Below are 5,215 nucleotides of genomic sequence, written 5' to 3'. Positions count from 1 at the left end.
AGCTTGACCAAATTGCACACCTAGTTTGCATAAACTTGTTAGTCTTCTCATTTAGGTAGATATGAGCAGAGGCGTGACTGTTGTGTCCAGGTATACTGCTCTTGTGACCATCAGAGACGGCCTTTGGTTGCATGGTTAGCAGAGTAATCAAACACATTTATCGTTGTGTGGCTTTACTCTTAATGATTCATTAGTTTAGCAACGTGCTCAATGTATCCATTTTGAGTATATCTTGGGTTGATTATCTGGATGGTACTGCTGTTTTGTGGCTTACTGGCTTTGATTGATCTCATCTTGCTGAAGGACTGAAAAGAAATACACTTAGTTAAACCTTAACCCAATTTGCAATTTGCAAATGTTCGTATGCATGGCTGCATGGGAAGTGTGATGTTTATGGTATAGTGTTGATTGATCTGCATTCAATAAATGGGTTTATTTGTAATTTTGTTATGTCAAACCATTTTTCTTTATTTTATTTATATTATGTCCCAGTTATTGGTAAAGGCATGGCTAACTTGACTGCATCAAAGCTTTGAAATCATTCTCTTATTGAAATGTCAAACCATTAATTTTTCTTTATTTTATCAATATTATGTCCCAGTTAGTGGTCAAGTCATGGCTAACTTGATTGTATCAAAGCTTTGAAATCATTCTCGTAATGAAATTGTTTTACTATGTGTCTTTGCTGCTACAAAATATTCATTTTTACATCTTATTTTGCAGGTTCAACAGTCTCCCACAACAGGCACATTTCCCTTTGCGCCATTTAATAGCAGGAGCTCAATGTCACTATCAGCAGCACCAGATAATAATAAAGATGTTCAATTAGAAGATGTTGATACTGCACCACCTCACATGGAGTCAAGTCTCTCATACTTCCCAAGCACAGCAAACAAAGTAATGTACTATCTTTTCTTTTTGGCCATTGACAAAGCATTAGAATGGAGTTGTAAAGAGAAGAAATACATCTGTATGGTAGTCAATGCATAATGTATATTGTTTTCATGGTAGCATGACACCTTTCTCAAATTTTGATATGTTGTGCACATTCAAGCACCTTCATCTTTAATTTTTTCAATAGACTGACATGGTTTAATTTTGATCTAGTTTTTGTGTTCTTTAATAATATTTAGTGGCAATTTGTCTGCTCTTCCAAGCAAAAGGAAGCTGCCTCAAGACCAAGTAACATAACATCGACTATGAAGTATGATACCATTCTGTCTATTTTCCACATGATTCCAACTTAATTGGGTTATTTCTTCTAATTGTTTTACTTCCCTAAATCCTTGTGTTTTGCTTTTGTGGATTGTCATTTTCTGTCCTTCGACAAAAGGATCATACCACATCAGATGGTCAGCTGATCACATTACCTAGGCCTGGAAATCAGGCTGGTTAGTCATTAGGTGGGCTAGTGTATGCATGTTTTCTAGTCTTTTTTCTCCTTGACTGTATGTATGGGGGAGCACTTTTGGTGATCTTGGTAGTTGAGAGTCAACCTCCAAGGTAGCGCCGTGGTATCTTGGTAGTTGAGAGCCTCTAGCTGTTATCATGTCATGGACATGCTGCATGTAGATGCTTCCCCATAATTCTCAGCATTGTTAATGGCTAAGATGTGTTGGTGATATAGCAAGAGGTGGAGGAATATAGGGCTAAAATTATTTATACCAGCTTATAGGTAATTCATTTTTTGAGTTGTATTATCACTTAAATCTGACAAAAGGTATGCAAACTAAAACCCAGACTACATCTTAAAAAGGACACACAAATCAAATTTGATACCTACGATCTTTACTCCTTGAAACTATGGGGATATGGAGACTAAAGCACAGTTGATGCTGCATTATTTTAAAAAAAAAATTTACGTAACCACCTCAGAGTTTACAATATTTCATATCCTAGTATGCATGCTTGTGTTTTATCTAATTTAATTTTTCTGCTAGGCTTATACCATGGAACTGGAGGCTGAAGTTGCAAAACTTAAAGAGAACAATGAATTATGAGTGTATAGGTAAATGTGATGCTTTCAGGATATTTTACCATGGAACTGGAACAATGAAAGTTCCCATTTTGGGGAGATGTCAGGATATTTTATCATAAAACAGTATGTTTCTAAAGTTATGAGTGTATAGCTAATGTGATGCTTTCATTAACTTGTTGAATTTTGCATGGATCATCAGGGGTCTTTGCTTTCCATGAGGAGTCGATTACTCTTATCTTGGTTTTTTTTTTTTTTTTTATGAAATAAATCTGTCAATGGAAATGGAGTGACTTTTTTTTTTTTTGCCATCCTAAGTTATGATACCCGCAAGAAACCTTGACTTTCATTTATTTTGTACAGGAATTCAATAACCGTGTTAGAAGGGTTCCAGGTCAGCCCAATTTGGCATCAAGGATTTATTCGTGATGATGGAAGGCATGCCATTTATTCATTACAGCAGGATCTAAATTTTGTAGTATATATTTAGGAGTAAGTAGATAAGGTGGATATGGTTGCATTTTAAGTGGCATGATATTTGTTTGGATTATTTGCTGAAAATGATCACTGAAATCTTCAACGAAATAAAATTGATTGGTTCTTACTTATGCTGCTAGGAAGTCTCTGCTTTCTTGGTTAGGCGCTTTTGCTACAGCTACAGTTACAGGCTCACATTTCATGCTTGTAGTTCATCAAAATCTGAAACTGTCCTTATTTACAGCAAATCCTGCATTATGAAGTCTATTTGACACACACAATGGAATTTTATTCCTTGATTTTCAAGAAGTCTAACTTTCATCCTATTCAGGTGGTTGCTAAGCTGGATGAATCGTTTATTATTGATGGTCAAATATTGCATATTAAACCCCAGTTATTACTGGATTTTACGAGCATGATACCGTTTAATGCCCTATTTTAATCGTGTTTATGATGCAAGGTGTATTTAGGAGCCTGGACTGAAAAATGGTGCTAAAAATATGAATTTAACACTCTAAAATCACCAAGGTAAGGGACGGACCCCAGGGGACTGAGATCAAAGAATTTATACGTCAGAAATCTGAGAAAATCACGCCATTCACGTTAAACAGGCCTGAAAGTCATCCAGAATGCAAGATCATAAGGTTCCCACCATCCGTTCGGCTCGAAACTTTATATCTAGCCCGAGGACCATAAATTAACCGTACACGTCAAATTTCATCCATTGGATCCTTGTGAAAGTGGTGCGACTGACAAATCAGCCCCTAAAATTCTGATTTGGGGCCCACCTGATCTCTAGATATGCTTCAATTTTGGAGTTAACCACTTAAATAGGATGGTAAAGCTAATGGATGGTGTGGTTTTATCAAAAAAATCAAGGTGGGATCCACTTTACGTGAGTGAGAGTGCACACTGGCTGTGCACTTGCAATGCACTGAACTGGTAAAGTCCGTCAACAGACCTTTGATCGAATTCAAAAGGAATTCAAATTCCCTCTTCTTCTCATCTGTGAACACTCAAACAGAGCTTGCAGACGGTTTGTCGTGGGCCACCATGATCAATTGTACGGAAGAACGGGGGCGTCAATCAGACTTTAAAGGGCCCTATGATCATGGCCTAGGTGACAGAATCCCAGAAGAAAGCGGAGAACAATTTCCAATCTTCCAAACGGAAGATAGACGGTGTAATGAAAAATTTCGTGGGCCACACCGAACCTGAGTTGCAAAACGTCCTCCCGACAGATTTTTCTAACCTCATTCAATGGATGGACTGGATTTCTCAAATAATCATGATCATGGGCCCCACAAATCACCAGCGTAGCCTCGTGCGCGAGCCCTGTTTTGCACACGGATCTGGCGATCCAGGTGGACCACCACGGCTGGCCGATGGGGAGATCCAACCCGTTCATCTTCTCAGCAATCCAAAACATCCTAAAGATGAGTCAACCCCACACTTGGATGATCACGGCTGCAGTTGAAAACAAAACAGCAAGTTTGCTATTTTTCTTGGTTCCGCACGCGGCTGCGTAAGACATACGCACTGGCTGCGTAACCAAGGTCGGTTCACCAGCCGACCTAGCCTCATGCTGCCTATAAAAGAAATAGCCCGGAAATCATCTAAGCTTGGACGTGGAAACGGGCAACCGTGGAGGCAATCCAGGATCTAGCACACATGAAGACAGAGAGAGAGAGAGAGAGAGAGAGAGAGAGAGAGAGAGAGAGGGGGGGGCAGCCGGCTATGGTGCTTTCTTCCTTTCCTTCCTTTTCTTTAATCTTTGCTTAGTTTATTTTTTAGAGATTTTTGCTTGATCATGTCAAGCTAAACCTCTTAGCTATAGTTAAGAGGCGAAGCTTGTAGTGTGATTAGGATGTTTGTTTGGTTTTGATTCATGTTTTGTTAAACTCTTTTGGATTCTAGTTTGATTATGAAGGTATACTTTTAGTTTTTAATGGTTTGTTGTGACTTAAATTACAATGGATCTGCGATAGCTTTAAGTATGTTCTTTCCACTATTGAGATTGTGAAATTAGTAGGACCTGTTGTTCTCCATCGTCCCATGGGCATGGTAGGGTGACGGAATCCTTCCTAACCTTCACAATTCTCTTATGATTAGCTATGAGATTGGTAAATTGTTGTTGTTTGTCATCGTCTCCTGGGCATGGTTAGGTGACGGAATTACTTCCAAATCTTCACCACTTTTATCTATTGATGATTAGATCCATGAGAAGTTCAGAGATCTGACAAATCTCTTCTTACCAATTGGATAGGATAAGATTATGATTCCAGTTGTGTCCTTGAATCATTGCAAGGTAGCTTCCCAATTGCTACAATTAGATCCTCGGCACCCTAGTTTCCTATCTTTGAATTTCATGAGTTTTAGTTAAATAAATTCATAATTATTCCCTTCCTTTTACTTGATTTAGATTTCATCTTATCCTAATTCTAGTTCGAGTTAGTTTCAGATTACGTACAAGGTTCAGTCCCTGTGGATTCGACCTCGGTCTTACCGAGATTATTACTACATCACAACCCTATACTTGGGGTGTGAACAAGTTTTTGGCGCCGTTGCTGGGGACTGACGGTTATGTTTTTCTGAAATTAATTAGTTTTGGAATTAAGTTAAGATTAAGATTTTTCTAACCTTAGATTTTAGGTTTAGGTTTTTCTGATTTTTAGAAAATAACCTGTTTTTCCTATTTCATAGGATCTTAACATAGACCTTCTAATTTGGTAATCTCTTTCTAAATTTTTTACTTTTCTATTT

The 5,215-nt window shown here is 38.0% G+C and overlaps 1 long non-coding RNA gene across 1 annotated transcript; it reads left to right on the top strand.

Annotated features, from left to right (window-relative positions):
• Nucleotides 1-847: 847 nt before the first annotated feature.
• LOC131231558 (uncharacterized) lies at nt 848-2,581 on the top strand. The gene is made up of 2 exons (XR_009164436.1): nt 848-1,403; nt 1,941-2,581. It is a non-coding gene; the product is annotated as an uncharacterized LOC131231558 (long non-coding RNA).
• Nucleotides 2,582-5,215: the final 2,634 nt, after the last annotated feature.

Source organism: Magnolia sinica, chromosome 17, assembly GCF_029962835.1.
Source record: "Magnolia sinica isolate HGM2019 chromosome 17, MsV1, whole genome shotgun sequence".
NCBI classification, from domain to species: domain Eukaryota; kingdom Viridiplantae; phylum Streptophyta; class Magnoliopsida; order Magnoliales; family Magnoliaceae; genus Magnolia; species Magnolia sinica.
The sequence above is the reverse complement of the archived record's forward strand: the minus strand, read 5'-3'. Positions and strand labels throughout refer to the sequence as shown.